The 18,168-nt window shown below is 36.0% G+C and overlaps 1 pseudogene; it reads right to left on the reverse strand.

Moving 5' to 3' along the window:
* Positions 1 to 4,825: 4,825 nt before the first annotated feature.
* On the reverse strand, positions 4,826 to 7,417 carry LOC129516431 (polypeptide N-acetylgalactosaminyltransferase 11-like; annotated as a pseudogene).
* Positions 7,418 to 18,168: the final 10,751 nt, after the last annotated feature.

Genomic DNA, 18,168 nt, shown 5'->3' on the forward strand with positions numbered 1-18,168 from the left:
TCCTGACAACATGGAAGGAATGATTCACCTGAAGGAAGCAGAGGGCATAGCATTTCAAAAGTGATCTCTAAAGACTGATTATTTCTTGTCCTTGACACCCTGCCAAGGGCTAGATACATCGAACATTTGGGATGTAATGGAGCCTACAAATCACTAGTTGCCTAGAGTCTCCCTGGGCCTACAAGAGGATAGCATGCTTGACTTTAGTTCGGTTTTTATTACATGTTGTAAACTTTTGACTGCTCTGATATGCCTTGTCATTGATGTGTCAGGATTGGATTGTGACAGGGTGTCTGACCTGATTGAAATCAAGAATGCTCTATTGGATCTTGTAGAAAATAATGGGAAATCTTCTGTTGTGGGACCTGGGGCAGTGGAATACATTTCATAATCATGTCATTGGAAAAACACAGAGACTTATTTTAAGAGCATTTTAGTAGGAGTGAAGGGAAGGGGCTTTTCTTGACCTGCAAAACTTATAATTGAGTCATACATTACAAGAATCCAAAAACTATAAAGTTACAAGTTATATACATTTTCCTTTACAAAAGGGCTAACTTTGATGGTGGAAATTTGTCCATCCGGTACCTGCTGTTAAGTGGTGTTTTGTTGTGATTGTCTTACTGCAGTTGATGTAAATGATTTCTTTAGTACACAAGAGAAAGCAAAAAGACTTTTATTAAATGAAAAATAAACTCTGCTTTTGTTATTCCAGTATTCAAAGTGCTCACTTGATAATATTTCAGAGTCCTTTATGACTGCTTCATGAAATGCAGTTTCGAACAATACGATCTCACTCCATAAGAATGCTATCACTGATAACTGGTTTACCCCGTGGAGAAGGGATTGTGGATCAAACTGTTTTTTTTTTTCTTCTTCTCCAAAGATATTTCCTACTCAGAAACAGCTAGTAAACAAGACGATAAGGGCATTATTTTAGCCACAGTAAATCTTAATCAAAGTACCGGAGTACTGGTGGGAAGGAATAGCTGCAAAGCATGCTTCAGGTTGATTCTCTAATTTTTCAGTAGGAAAGCGCCCACTTCTAGATTAAAAGATGTAGTCCATCACCGCCTGGCAAAGTTGATATTTTGAAGAAGTTAACTCTCACATTCCTCCCTTGAGTTTAGAAATATTGCCAAAGCAAATAAACACAGCTTCTATGCTAGTATTTGAACCAAATGATCATATTCTAAAAAACTTCTTTGCAAAGAGTCCTTTAAATACAGGCAGAAAAAGTGTGGGTTTTTAAAAATTGCCGATATCTTCAAAACTCATTCCTTTCCTTCCTCATGCTTCTCTGTCTGGCATGTGTATGGTATCAAAGTAAAAAAAAAAAAAAAAAAAAAAAAAAAAAAACAGAGCCTGAAAGTAGTTAAAGCAGTAAAAACAGACTTGATTCAGGGACTGTTATAATAAGGGAAAGAGACCTCAGTATAGAACTGGGCTCAATTCTGAATTTAAAGGCAAGAGATGATTTGTAGGTGGGTGGATGTTTGTGGGGGGAGGTGGTTGGTGGATGGAAAACTACTGAGAAGAGGCATCAAAAGTTAGGGGCATTCTTGCTAATCTGACCTAGCAGGATTCTTGCTGAGGACAGGCCAGAGTGAACAGATATAGGTTGGTGGGGGCTTTGTGTAGGGCGGAGATGGTAGACACGAGGAACTTGATCAGATATTGAGAATGATCAGGTATTCAAGAGTGGAGGCTTCTTTCTAAACTGACTTAGTAGAATTCTTGCTGGAACTGGGCTATGCAGGCCTGGCAAGGATGGGGCTGAGACTGAGGCCTTATCAAGAAGAAAACTCAAAGCTGCTTGACTCAAGTTTGGTCAAGTAGATAGTCTTCATGAAGAGTAAAAGACTGTTCTTCATTGGCCATAAGTATATGGGGTATGTCAATTTTAATTTTTTTCTCTGCTATCTTTCTTGTCATAAAGTATCACCCTGAAATTAACTGACAACTACCATAATTTTCTGAGACCTATAGGCATCTTCTGTGAAAGTCTAGTACCATTTTGGAGAAAGCTACGTATTTATCTAAAGTTTACATTGCATGGTTGAAGCATTTAAGAATTGACTACAAGTTTTTGGAGTAATGGTTGAGAGGCAGGCTTTAGAGTCAAAATTTTCCATCTTGACTCCATTGTTTGCTAGTTGTATAAACTTGGACAAGTTATTTCCTCATTTTCAATACCTCGGTCCCTTTAATATCAAACACAGATATCATATCATAAAAGAATGTTAGAGGATGACAGAAAAATTAGGTATGTGGCTGTCTCACCATATAATTAATGCCAATATTCAAAACAAAGATGAGTAGATTTATTTAAATAATTCTATTTAATTGGAAATGAAGGGAAACAAGGTTTTTAGAATTGAATAGAACTCTTTAAAATTCTGGACTCTAGAGCCTGTCATTGCAGAGTGCCCTCTCTGTCAATTATGGTTTTAAATCTGCTACTTATACTTGTGCAGCTCCTCAACATGATAAATTATTCAAAAATATACAACATCTACACTTACTTTAGGTTTGGAGGAGATAAGGAAATAAGGCAGATGATTTTAAAAGAGAAAAATGCAAACTTAGTTCAGAAATAATGATTGGGACAATGATTATAAAATTAAAGTGATTTATGAAAATGAAGAAAAAGACATACAGATGTAAAAGATCTATCAGCTTAGCTAGTAATCTACTTGTTTTTGCTAAACACAAATATTAGTATGTATTTGGGTGTGTACATGTGTGTGTCTTGTAGAGACTTTTGATTCTCATTTTAATTTTCTCATGAAATTGAATTTTCTTGTTTCCCTCGGGAAGCAGTTTGCTACAGTCTTGAATATTTCATTCAGAGATGTTCATCCGTCTCATTCAAAAAAGTTCACCTATATTCGATTTCACTTTCCTTATTTTCAAATTTGATTTGGCCCATCTTTTTCTATTATAATCTACCACCATGCCCTAAAATGCATTCTTCTGAATCGGTAACCAGGACTTACACTACTGCAGTATTACCTAATTAGAAGATGAGAGTCATGTTAATTTAACACGCATTTATAGTCAGTGACCCATGCTGCTTTACTTTTTTTTTTTAGTTTGATCAAAAGATGCTAAAAACCCGCTGTCATTTTTCTTTTTCATGTTTACGAAAGTTCTTATTCAATCTTAGAGTGTTTGTTGTTCAAATCAGAAATTGTGTGAGCAACAACCAGAGGATCTTTAGCATTCTTTAACACAGATTCACATGCTAGGCACTGCTAAAATAATCCTTAACATTTAGTATAAACAAATGAATTTAAATTTAAAAAAATATATATCAGCACCTATTCTGTGTAAGGCAGAGTATTGCATCTTCAGCACTTACTGCTGTTCCACATATTAGAAACTGACCGCAACTCTTATTAAGAACACCAAACATGGTAGACATTGTCATGGGAATGCAGAGCAGATTCCAATGCAATGACCGATGGAGACTTTCATGGGGCTGTCCCTTGGATTTCCAACAACACAGATGTCACCCAGTTATAGGTGAAATGGAAATAAGATGGCTCTGCCAGCTTAGAGGAAGAACCCCTTTGGGGTTGTTTAGGGATGATCTTTTTCCAGTGTAACATGATCCCATCAGTGAGTGACTCCATAGCAAATGGGCATTAAAAAAAAAAAAAAATGTGTATTGACCTTGCCAATTATCTTGTTGTTTGTTACATGAATATTCTCAAAGTTTGGTGGAGACAGGGAGATTGGCACCAAGAAAAAGATGGAATTCACTCAGAACACATATTAGTTTTGCTGAAAATTCACTTTATTTCCTAATTTTATTGAAGAACAAATTGGGAACCAAAAGTGAAGTGATTTATGCAAGGTCATACACAATGAAGTCTAAATCAGTCCCTCATTACATCACAAACTCAAAGTACATAATTTTATTTCATTCTGTCTTGTGGTAAAATGTCTTCATATCACATTGAGATAATATGGAAACCTTTATCTTCAGCTTTGATAGCTTCCATAGCTGTAAATTAGAATAATCTTCTAAGGGAAGGGATATTTATTTCTTCATAAAAACATTTTTAATGTGTCACAGAATTTGTGTTTTGTTTTTCATTCTTTTAATTTATCTTCCTTGCCAGCTGTGCTCCCAACCCTCCTGTCTGCTTTGGTGAAGTCCATATTTCTTCCCATCCTTTCGGAGTCATCCTTTAACTTCTCTCCTTCACCTTGACTTCTAATGAATGAATGAATGAATAGCAGCATTAACATTTGTTTGTTTCCTATGGTATACTATATGCTCTTTGGGGGAAATAAGGTCAGTCTTATTTATCTTTGAATAAATAAATTTAGGGTTTGCTAAACTTTTTTACACATGATAAATAAAGCACTAATGAGTATGAAGCAATGGATGAAACTAGAATCTGTTATTTATTTATTTTTAATGCATTTATATACTACTTTCCTAACAAAAAAATCCAATATGTAATATGTAAGATAATCAATCAAACCCTGCCTTAGTTCAAACCTTCCTCAGGTCTCTTGTGGTTTTCCTCTGGGCTATGTAAATAGTTTATTTTCTTTCTTTTTTTTTTTTAAAGATTTTATTTATTTATTAGAGACACACACACAGACACACACACAGAGAGAGAGAGAGAGAGAGGCAGAGAGAGAAGCAGGCTCCATGCAGGGAGCCTGATGTGGGACTTGATCTCAGGTCTCCAGGATCACACCCTGTGTTGAAATTGGCGCTAAACTGCTGAGCCACCGGGGCTGCCCTATGTAATAGTTTTTTAACTGTTTTTTCTTCTTAATTGTGCCTCCTTCCACATTGTTCTTATGTAGATATCTGCACTTCTGAATAATTATTATCTGGATACCATTTAATTGATTTATAACCCAATTTCTTCTTCATTTCAATAAACTCATTGGTATTTCCACAATACCAATACCAATTGGTCTTCATATCGGGTCTTACGGAAAAATAATGCTCCTTATATTCATTCAACCAAGCATGTGCCAGCCTCAAAGAGTTATATATCCTAGTGTCCTAACCTTTAGAAGATGCATATGGTTGCATTTTTTAGAAAACATGTGCTACTGTAGAGCAAGGAACAATGAGGAGCTTACCACCACACATTCAGATCCTAAGTGATATTTCTTACTCTTCTCATCCCCATATTTACATGCTCCTGTCATACTGCCCAATATTTGAAATAGTGTCTATTCATGGCAAACAATCCTCCAGTCATAGTGGGAGACTTTACTGGTACATTATTTCCATCTGGTCCTTGGAGCTCAGAAAGAGGAATCACATCCCATCTGAAGTGGAGCCCCAGCTGAATCCTCCCTGTACCAGACAGGACAACAAGCTGTAGACAAAAATATCTGCACTGATAATATCAGTTGGTGGGCAAGCCATGGTCTGCCAGTACTCCTAGATGACAGCAAGCAAGGGTTGCAATTATAGCACATTCATTTCACAGTAGCTATCTAACAAGACCAGAACTTTTACTATAGCATGGGTTGCTCCAATCATTCTTCCTCGAATCAATCCCTCACACTTTGTATTTCTTACTACTTTAACATTTCCAACAAGGTATTTGGGGACATATTTATCCAGCTCTCCTTTCAAATCATCAAAGTCACTATCATTATTCATGGAGGCGATTTCATGAAGATGACATGCTGGTATGCTATCTATGTGCACTGTCTTGCACAGTCTACTTGACCAGATAGACTTTTCTTTACATACTGCATTCCTTAAGTCTGGCAAACCTTCATGGTAGGCCACGCAGTTACATATTAAAGTATGTATCTGAGAACCTAAGTCTCTCAATTTGTGATTACTTTCATTAAAAATTATATCCAACTTAGTTTTTTTTTAATCTTTTAAAATTTTATTTATTTATTTAAGAGACAGAGAGAGAGGGAGAGCACATGCAAGTATGAGCATGATGGGGGGAGGGGCAGAAGAAGAGGGAGAAACAGGCTCCCCACTGAGCAGGGAGCCCGATGTGGGGCTCAATCTCAGGACCCTGAGATCATGACCTAAGCTGAAGGCAGATGCACAACTGACTGAGCCACCCAGGCACCCCAAAAATTATATCCAATTTAGAAGAGAATTTAACATTTTTACTGTATCTTCAACATGATTATCATATCACAGTTTTGTCTGCTTTGAACTATGACTCTAACACTGGACTTGGCACTTGCATGAAATAGGGATAGAATATTTTAGGGAATTATCCATAGGGCCCAGACCCCTTTATAGGCACATTCTTAAGGAACTGAATCATTTGACTGAAGTTGAAATAAACAAAAAGCAAAGCCATCCAGGTCACAGATGTAAAAAGGCACCTGAACAGAAATATTGAACAGTTACACTTAGTGTTGTATATCTAGCACAGCTGAAAGGACTTTTTCAATTTCTTGGAGCAGAAGCTGCTGGAGCCAGAAACAAGGGCTGAAGGCTGATTGTGGACCAATGTGAGAGTGAGAATCTCCCAGATGCATTTGGGGGTGGGAGTGGGTATACTTTCTGTGGGCTTTACCTCTAGGTAGCCCATGTGGTCCTCATGTTGAAGACCCCAAAAGGATACAGTATGACTCTGAAAACCAGCAGCCCAGGATTAGGCCTTCAGAGACTCTGGCCGTGGCACCCTTCCTCTCCACCTTAGCCCAGGTCAGATGGAGGAACCAGGTAAGAGCGGCCCTGGGAAGGTGAGCAGTCCAATTTCCCACAGGCATAGGACACATTGGCATCCACCAGGACCTGGGGCCTTGCACCCCCATTATTTCTTCTCCCTTTCTCTCTCTTTCTCTCAAAGAAATTAGCCAGGCTTTTAAAATTAAATAAGAATTTTGGGGTACCTGGATGGCTCAGTTGGTTAGATGTCAGACTCTTGATTTCAGCTTAAATCATGATCTCAAGGTTCTGCAGTTGAGTCCTGTGTGGGGCTCTGCATTCAGCTCTGCACTCAGCAGGGAGTCAGCTTGAGATTCTCTCTCTCCCTCTCCCTCTCCATCTGCCCTGCCCTCCCACTTGCATGCCCATGTGTACTCTCTCTCTCAATATATAAATCATTAATTAATTTAGTTTAATTAAACATGAGTTTAAGAGCAGGTCTTGGGAAATAGCAAGGAAGAAGTTTGAACAGTTCCATGTCTCTCCATTCCAGTTTGAAGTGAATGGAGGATTTTTTGAAATAAAAAAAAAAAAAAAAAAAAAAAGATCCAAGTTCTAAGTGAAAGCAAGTCAGAAAAGGAGAAGAATAAATCAATTAACAATGCTCCATTGGTAACTGGCTATTTTTTTTTTTTAAACCTGAAAAATCTCCCTTTTGGATTATTTTTTATAGTTTGGTTTCTGTCTTCTAGCATGAAACTGGTATTTACCTTGAGGCCAAACAGCTCCTTTGATATCCATGACTGCATGAATATATCTTTTCTTATGCAGAAGTAAAGCATTGTGTTTAAGCATGTGGCATACTGATTAGCAGATAGAAGGTGCTAAATAAACAATTTCTTGACTTAAATTGAACAGTAAGCTTTTGGTTTATTTTGAGAAGCCTTTGGGATTTTATTTGTGTTGGTTATATAAAGTAATTGCAAAATGTAAAAAAATATGATCTACCTCAGAGTTGCTGGAAGGATAAAGAAGCTAATATTTGCAATGACTTAGTTCATCTCTGGCATGCAGTAAGATCTCAAAGTGTTTATTACTTTTGGTGAGCTATTATCAGTAATGAACCCACAAGTAATGGTACTTCTGTTTATATGTGTACATTTTGGTTTCTATACGTATACATTCATATCTGTGCACGTATTTTAAGATAACTCTAGTATCATGATTAATATGTATCTATAAATTCACTTAAAATTATTCTTGACTTTATCTTTGAAATTTAAAGCATATATTTTTTAAGACAGTGTACATTATTACTGCATAATGTGCTTTTTAGGGAATTTTTGAAGAGCTACTCTAATCTTTATAGCTTTCAATATTTTAAAATCTATCTTTAAAATGTGGGATTATCCCCTTGAGTCTATGAGAAAAAGCTCAGTTTCCAAAATTGAAAGAATGTGTGTCATTTCTATCTAGAGCACTGGCACATGTGAATTTTACAGGACTGGGAAGATTAACTAGGAACTCGGTATGATGTAAAGGCATCTGAGAAGCAGTAGGAGATGATACTTGACCTTTTGAGGCTTCTCAGGGGATTGAAGTTAAAGCAACTCCAGGTGGTCTTCAGAATCACTTGACATTTCCCATAAGTGACTGGGCCAAACAAGAAAAAAGCCAGAGAAAGTCAAGAGTTACAATAAAGTTCCATTTCACCAATTTATGGAATATATTTATTTAAAGTATCTCTTTGGTTCTACAGTTAGTATATCCAAAGTGCCCGACAATACCCAATATGGTACTTGTATTTATCAGTTTTCATCCTTGTGTCTTTTGTCTTGTAATAGCCTCCCCCTCAGAGCTCTCAGTCAATTACAGAGTTTCAGCAATTACACTGTGTTGGTTACCTAAATGCATGTTGCCAGTCCCAATGTTTCCTGAATTCAAGATTCATTTATTTATTTAGTGCAAGGGTGGGGGAAAGTCTGAGAGAGTGAGAGAAAAAATCTCAAGCAGACTCCATGTTGAGCGCACAGAGTCTGAGCTCAACATGGACTCAATCTCACAACCCTGAAATCATAACCTGAGCTGAAATCAAGAATCAGATGCCTAACCAACTGAGCTACCCAGGTGCCCCAAGATCCATATTTTTAATACCTACTTTAATACCTACTTTATATCTATTTGAATAGCCTATCAGTACCCAAGACTCGGGTTCTCCATTTTTCAAGATGAATTAGCATCTACTATTTGATGTGCTCTGTATTTAACTCTGTAGATACAAAGATGAAAGAACAGTGGAACCACTTTGTAGGAGAGCTTGTCTAAACCATAGGTTGATTACTTTTTTTTTTTTTTTTTTTTTTTTGGAAAAGACCAAATAAGCCTAATTCACAATAGGAGTCAGAAAGGCTTTTCCAATACACAGTGGCAGTAAACTGCTTCCCCTGCTTTGTGACCATTTTGTACCATACACACTCTCTTATTATACCATTTAGCACATTCCATTAGAGTTGTTTCTTTGTACCAGGAGTCAGCAAACTACAGACTACAGGCTAAATCCAGCAGTGGACTGGATCATGAGGGGTTGGTAGTTTACAAGTTGTTAGAAAACCTGATTTTTACTTACTTGCGAAAAAGCTCCTCACCTGAATTTATTGTTTCTGATAAATAATATCACTACCCTCTGTGATGGCCAAACTAAAAACATAGGATTCTCTCTTACGTTGCAACTGACTTAAATTGTTTACTTGCAATGTCATATAGATAGGGGCTAGTCTAAGCTTTGTACACTTAGTAATTTATATGGTGTGTGGGATTTACTTAAGTAAAGAATTTCCAATTTCCATGCATTATTCAGTATAAGCCTTGGAGGGGATGTACAAGTGAGAATCTCTGACACATAGCCTTTATGGTAAATCCTATGTCCACATGCTCCTTTCTATTTCTACTTCCTCCCTCTCTAGTTCAGACCTTTATTATGCCTCATTTGGTTGTCTACTATTGTCTCTTATATTGATTTTCTGAGGCTGACATAACAAATCACTGTAAATTGGGTGGCTTAAAACAGAATTTATTCTCCATTAGTTAAGGAGGACAGAAGCTTGAAATCAAAGTGTCAGCAGGGTTGGTTCCTTCTGGAGACTCTAAGGGAAGAACCATCCCATGCCCTTCTCCCATGTCTGGTGGTTGTAGGCAATCTTTCACATTCTCTGGCTTATAGATACATTATAACAATCTGCTTCCATCTTCATATCACTGTATTTGTGTCCTCTGTCTTCTCCTCTTCTATAAGGACTCTGGTAAGAGCATTTAGGGCCTACCGTAAATCCAAGATGATTTCATCTTGAGATCCTTAACTAACAACATCATCTGCATTCACATTCTGAGGTTCTGGGTAGACATGATTTTTTTTTCATCTCCCAAATACAATTTATTTTATTTTTATTTTATTATTTTATTTTATTTTACTGGAGTTCAATTTGCCAACATATAGCATAACACCCAGTGCTCATCCCATCAAGTCCCCCCTCAGTGCCCATCACCCAGTCACCCCCACCTCCCCACCCACCTCCCTTTCCACACCCCTTGTTCTTTTCCCAGAGTTAGGAGTCTCTCATGTTCTGTCTCCTTCTCTGATAGTTCCCACTCATTTTCTCTCCTTTCCCCTTTATTCCCTTTCACTATTTTTTATATTCCCCAAATGAATGAGACCATATAATGTTTGTCCTTCTCCGTTGACTTATTTCACTCAGTATAATACCCTCCAGTTCCATCCACGTCAAAGCAAATGGTGGGTATTTGTCGTTTCTAATGTCTGAGGAATATTCCATTGTATACATAGACCACAACTTCTTTATCCATTCATCTTTCGATGGACACGAGGCTCCTTCCACAGTTTGGCTATTGTGGACATTGCTGCTATAAACATCGGGGTGCAGGTGTCCCGGCATTTCACTGCATCTGTATCTTAGGGGTAAATCCCCAGCAGTGCAATTGCTGGGTCGTAGGGCAGGTCTATTTTTAACTCTTTGAGGAACCTCCACACAGTTTTCCAGAGTGGCTGCACCAGTTCACATTCCCACCAACAGTGCAAGAGGGTTCCCCTTTCTCCACATCCTCTCCAACATTTGTTGTTTCCTGACTTGTTAATTTTCCCTATTCTCACTGGTGTGAAGTGGTATCTCATTGTGGTTTTGATTTGTATTTTTCTGATGGCCAGTGATGCGGAACAAACTATAGTAAGAGATGAAGAGGGACACTATATCATACTTAAAGGATCTATCCAACAAGAGGACCTAGCAATCATCAATATTTATGCCCCAAATGTGGGAGCTGCCAAGTATATCAATCAATTAGTAACCAAAGTTAAGACATACTTAGATAATAATACACTTATACTTGGTGACTTGAATGTAGCACTTTCTACAATTGACAGATATTCTAAGCACAACATCTCCAAAGAAACAAGAGCTTTAAATGATACACTGGACCAAATAGATTTCACAGATATTTACAGAACCTTACATCCAAACACAACTGAATAGACATGATTTTTTTGTGAGACACCATTCAACCTACTACACTTCTCACTCCATTATTGCGTCGCCAGAATATCTTCATTATGCTGAGTTCCAGTCTTGTTACTTCACTGCTCACCCATATTCATAATTTAAGCTCCTAGCAAAGGGCATAAACACCTTTTCTTGCTACTTAATAGTTCTCCATTACTTCAGGATCCATCCTTTCTTTCTCTGTGTTTTCTTCTATAACTCTAAACTTGAGCTAAAGTAGCTTACTTCCTTTCTCAAAACAAACACTATGCTTTCCTGCCTTCTGTCTTTTGGTCATTCCTTCTTTTGACTAGAATGCAAGACCTATCAAATCACTCTTACTAAAAAAATATCTATAATTCTTTTAGCCTCCAAACACAGACAATTTAACAAATTAATTTACTAATTATCCTCCCACCAGGAAATTTTATTGTCCCCTCAAATGTATATGGGATGTTATTTCTCCCTCACTTAAATAATAACAGAACAACAATTTATTTTCCTTTACATAGATCCTTTTTGCTTATAAAACACACACAGATCTTTGATACTGACTCACATTCACTCCAAATATTATTGAAGTCATTTTTATACTTACGTAGTTTTTCTTAGGTTTAGAGCTAGGTGAGCACAATGACTGTGTTTTGGTCATTTTATAATTTTGCAGTGGTTAGCATAGGGTTTTAGGAATAATATAATACCACTACACAGAAATTATTGTTCTCTGAGGGATCATGCTAAACTGGTAGCATATAGGCTTAGAATTATGGGACTAATTGTTAGTAGAGATCTACCTCTTTGAGGATTTTGTCTAGAATAATACTAATGTCATTTTTAAAAATCTCAGAATATTATAAAGATTCAATCAAATAATTAATGACAATACCCAATTTATATTACATAGCTAAAAATGGAGTTTATTAATGTGATTATGGTAGATCCTTAGAGGATTGTTCCTGAGACAATCTCCCTGTACTCACCATGCAAAGATGTGTCCTTTTTAAGGGAATAGAAATTACCACTAAACTGTGGTTATTGTTCCAATTAAAGTTATCACATCCCTCCTTATAGGATATAGGAACTGAAGAAAAATAAATAATTCATACAAATGCCCTCCTCAAATATTTATTTCTGTAATCTACTTAGGGAGATGTGTCCTTTACTAAGACAATGACATTTGCCAGAGAATGGTCAATAGAATTAGTCCATTGGTTGAAGTTGTGGATAGAGTTACATGATGGCCATATTTCTCCCTGAGATACAAAATAAAAGTTGCTAAGAAACCCTCTCCAGTTTGCTAAGGCAATAGCCAGATAGTCTCTGCCAATGCTTTGGTGCTTCCTCTGAGTTGGCTCCTAATTACAAAGGAACAATGCCAGGTTGGGGGCTCAGGATTTTCAACCAGAAATATTCTCCTCTCATACAGAGTGGTGAATACAGTGTGGATTTTAGTTAAATATATTCTGTCTATTGAAATTGAAAGAAAAGGGCAAATATAATCCTTTTAACAGGTTTATGTTCCTTAGTATCCTGGAATATTGCTTTCATTATAATTAAAAGATTCAAAGTATAACTTTATCTAGAAATAGAGTCAATCTAACTTTGTCCTAAGAAAAAACACAAATAACTGAGGTAACATAAGCATGAACTAATGGGTATAAGCATAGTGCATGAATGTTGGAAAATGGAAACTTCCAACCTTCCCTCCTTAACGAAAGAAGAAACATGGATAAAATAAAAGCATTTTGGACATGACGCCACTTGATATCTTTTCCTATAAGATTTATAATGTAATATAGAGCAAGGATAAGACATATACATTCTAAGGCCAAGTTTATTTGTAGGAAATGGGTTGGAGTTTAACAATAAAAGATAAAGAAATATATCACACATATTGGATGTGTATCTTTTCAAAAACATGGTATTGCTTTGCTATGGCAAGTATGTTTAATGGATTTCAGATATTGTGTAAGAGAGGACCAGCTATTGCCAACTATAGCTCTCATTCATGTTCACTTTTTTTTTTTTTTACCAAAGGTCATGATTTCTTCCCTTTTCCCCAAATCTACAAGGCTCTGTGATATTTACCTGAATGCTTCTATGAAGAACTATAAGTTGAATCACACAAAATTAGTTGTAGGGAAGAAATTCCATGGGTCTTATCTAATATTTGGGCTGTTGTCAGAGTAAAGTACAATTTCATTGGAGAATAATAGGTGGGGAAGTATCTAAAATAGGGCAAGAACAAAGGTGCCCAACACTTCCTGTCACCAGAGCCATTTGAGAAACATTTGTTGTGTCACAGTGAGCCACAGAAGCCAACCAGGCTAAAAACAGGTTGATCCCTCTGGTAAGTGCTGGAGATGTGCCATGAGAGACAGAAATACAAGGGATCTGTCATCCATGTCATATTTTCTGATATCATCAAGAATCTCTGAACTTTAATGTGGTGTCCAATGGGTCCTAACCATATATGAGCCAAGCCCTAGATCCTATATATGAGCCGGGGTGCATCTCTGCCCCCATCTCCCTGCATCCTCCCTGTGACTTATGGCCACTAAATTCATAGAAAAATTGGGCTAAGAAGCAAAATGACACTCAGAATTGAATGTCAGTCCTGAGCAAGATGGATGTGAGGCAGGCAGCAATGACATCAACCCTAGCACTGCTTAGAAAGTGGAATCACCCGGACATTTCACTGGGCAACTGTACTGAGTGCTATTCAAATATATAATTCCAGCTACTCTTAAATGCTCTCTAAAGCTATCAGCAAGACCAGGACCTGGAGAAGACCTTTACTAACTACTAAAAGAAAATCTAGAATCACATTTCTGCCTGAGGGAGAAGAGGCAGCTCTGTAACTGATTTGGATGGTTAGGACTCTAGACACAGATGTCCAGCCTGAGGTCCTGGACTTTCAACCAGATCAGAGGTTCTGGATGGGTAATGAGGCAGACAATGCAGTCTTTCAGTATACTTTGAAGTAACTATGTCTAATTCCAAGTAATCTTTTCTTTTGTCTTCTCAGTTTCAACAGAACCTCTGCAGTTAGTCCCATGGCCTGTCTGCCATAAAACGGAAGACCTCTCATTTCAGAGAATTCATTTATGATTAAAATTCTCAGTCTGTGATTCCTCCAAGATTCTCCATAGTGCCAGCAAGCCTAGTCAATGTTCAAGATCTATTCGCTCAATGTCTACAAATGGCAGGCTGAGACAGGAAGACTCCTCATAATCCCCATTTCACAGACTATGTAATCAGGAATATGTGATAGACAAGCTTTAGGTGATCCTCTGGAAATATATTATTTAATTAAATCCTGATTATAAAAAGAAGTACAGTTATATTTGCATCCTTCTGATTTTTCCAATTCTTATCATTCAGGGAATTATAGATCATTATTCCACTTTAGTTTTGGTGAGAAGGTAAACTTTCCTCAGGAAAGTCCAACATGAAAAGTTCTCACTGGAAATAAATCCATGTTAGATACATACAACACCTTTAGCCATCCTTGTATCTCCCATTCCTCATTCTCAAGACTGCATTATGACTATGGATTATCACTATTCAACATTTCATAATTACCATTTCATAAGTTCCTATTTAATCAAATTAAATAATTTGTGTTTATTTATACCAATAGTAAAAACATAGCCGAATAAACACCACACCAGAGTTTTGATGAAACCCACCAGTGAGTTCTACCTAGTGAGGAGGCATGTGTATTATTTCATGATGAAAGCATTGATTTGCAAAAGGCATCATATGAAAAAATTTTAACAAAACTTTTGTTAGATTCTACTTACTGATACAGTTCTCATTTCTCAGAAGCTTTATAAGTCAAGAGGATGTAATTTAATGAACCTCTTGAAATATATCATTGAATTATACCCTGAAAATCTTTTTATATCTTTACCAATTGTGCTTATTATTTTTTTTTAATTTACAACTAATCTAATTATGATAGGTTTAGGAAGAAAATCATAAGGATGAAGATAAGTTGGGTCTTTGTCTCAGCAAATTTCTTGATGCTGGAGATTATATTTTCCACTTTCTTTTTTTAAAAGATTTTATTTATTTATTCATGAAAAACAGAGAGAGAGAGGAAGAGACACAGGTAGAGGGAGAAGCAGGCTCCACGCAGGGAGCCAGACGTGGGACCCGATCCCTGGACTCCAGGATCAGGCCCTGGGCTGAAGGCAGTGCTAAACCACTGAGCCACGTGGGCTGCCCCTATTTTCCACTTTCATACAAACTCTTCTTATCCATACATAAGGCCTTGAAAAGACTGAAGTAAACTTATTTCATACAGGAGACATTGGGCTTATTATATTTTTGCTGGTTGATTGCAGCACATAACCACTTTAAAAGGTACATATTTATCTTAAATAATATTGTGTTAGAGAAATATAATTAAAAATTAAATATCCTAACTCAGAAAGCCTCTCCACAAAGGTAGTGGAGAAAGAGAATATTTTGTTAATGAATAAATATTAAATAAGAATGTGATGTGCAAAACAAGTAGTCCATTAAGAGACCACAAATTGAGAAAGAATGTCCATCCCCTTACATAGGCAAGCGGGTATAATTTATTACATATATGGTTTCAAGAAAGATAGTAACAAGTCCTCAAATAAGAGGATTCAACAGTACAATTTATTAAACAAATACATCCTAACTTTACCTGGTAATTGTGGTGACCATCAGTGTTAACTAATTGACTACTAAAAGGAAAACAAGTATATCATATCTTCAGTGCAGGAGGTAGTTTTCCAACATGGAGCAAGATACCCACAAAAATTAAACCCCTACCTTCCCATAGAAACTGGGAAATAGTGACATTTCTCCCTTGATGTTTACATTTCAAAAAGCTGGCTCCTAGATCTTTGAGAAAAACATTACTAGGTCATAAAGTTGACCAAAAAAAAAAAAAAAAAACAAACAAACAAAACAAACAAAACCTGTCTAGGTTTCTAAAGGTTTACACACATTTCAAAAAAATGAGAGGTATTTAATTACATGTTTTCTAATTTAAATGCTATAAGAACATTGGAGGAGAAGGAGTAATCTTTTCCTTTATTTGCATGGTGCAGAATTAAACCACTTTTAATCTTTACTCGTCAGTACAGTCATTTCCATGGCAGCCCGTAATACTCAAATAGGAAAAGGCGTAGTTTTTATCAATTAATTATAACTTAGTGTTCCTTTCAAAATTCACTAATTTTCCTTAAGTACTACCACCAAGGGTGCCACTGTAAAAATGAACACAAAATTAACAAAAAAAAAAAAAAAAAAAAGAGAAAGGCAAACAGGGTAGCCATTTTCTTAAATGAGGCAGCTATACCATGCTCTGCAAGAGACTTCTCCAGAGTCATGGGCCTGGCATTTTTCCAGTTCCACCACTAGAGTACCCTTGTTCAAATTGTTCAAAAGCTATAAAACATAGGCTTGATCAGATTATTTTTGACATTTGGTTCCTTAATAGGTTTTGCTGCCCAAATACACATACATGCTAACCTTCCTCTAGTATCTCTAAAGACATTGCTGTCACCATCTTAATATCTTAATAAATATCTCTGAAATGTTTTCCTTTTCAATTTTCTTGGAAGGCATGATAGATATTTTTACTCTCAGAGCACCAGGGGTTAGACTTTCACAGTGGTACAGGCCCAACTCTTAGGATCTGGTTTTCATGTTTCTGACATTTTTCTCTATTATCATTCGTGTATTTTCTTGTGGGTTATTGGGAAAAGAAAGCTCATGTTGCAACCAGGATACAGAAGAAGTAAAGAGGGAAAATTCAAAAGGTCAATGGAACATTGGGCAAGTGTTTTCATCAGAAAAAAAGCAGACAATGGATCCTTTTAGCAGGGCCAGAACTGTCAGTTTCTTGTGTAAAACATAAAGTAAAAGAATAATACTCTAGAGAAACAAACCTAATGGTAGAGAGGGAATAATAAGAACATACCATTTAAAATGCTCCCTGAGGGAAAAATATAAATACAAAGGCAAAAAAAAAAAAATGATGTTCAAAGAGCTTTTTATAACTTTTATTTAAAAAAGGTAAAAGTGAAAAACAATATGTCCACCTCAAGCTTGTTTCTGACAACACTTAAAGAATAAAATGCTTACTGAGGAATTATTGAGCACCTGCACACTTTCCTATAGTGGTCTCATTCACCTTGAAAATGAGGTCAAGTTACCTTGACAACTAGGCGCAGCGTTCTTCCAAAAGAGGTGCAAGAGAGCCTATTGTTTTTCTTCTCATACCTCAGAGGTTATTTAATTGAATATGGGAGATCACTTTAAAACTCAAGCAATTTTGCTAGTCCAATGAGGAAAGTTACAACAGATACCACATAATTGTGTTAATTGTGTTTACCATGGTTTTAGGAAAAAGTAGAAATATGTTGTTAATAGGAAGATGGCTAATATTGCAATTTTTTAAACTAAAGTCTAAATTACTCATTTACAAAATATTTGAGCATCTATGTTCCAAAATATATGCATTCTAGTTTTATAAATATGTATATTTGAATATACATATAAACATTTATATTACATAATATATGCATTTATATTATATATACATATGTACTTACATTTATCACATAATAAATATACATATATACATTGATATTACATAATATATAATATAAATATAATTATATTATATTTGTAATATAAAATATAAAAATATTATATAATTATGTAATATAATTATAATTATATAATTTTATGTATATATTTAAACTTCTATAGTGTCTTTATCTCTAATATGTAGTCACTTCTAAATATATAAATAATTACAAGATTGATTTTAAAAATCTAAGATGTAAAAATACTAACCTTAAAAAATGTATGATTAGAGGTGAAATTATGCAGAAACTATAGATTAGAAAAATGAACAGAAAGTCACTACATTGTCTGCTGTTGTAAATACTTCAGACTGCTTAGTCTGGTAAGACTATGTGTCAAAGACCTTGTAAACATTTTATTATT

Source organism: Nyctereutes procyonoides, unplaced genomic scaffold (assembly GCF_905146905.1).
Source record: "Nyctereutes procyonoides isolate TBG_1078 unplaced genomic scaffold, NYPRO_anot_genome, whole genome shotgun sequence".
Taxonomy (NCBI): Eukaryota; Metazoa; Chordata; class Mammalia; order Carnivora; family Canidae; genus Nyctereutes; species Nyctereutes procyonoides.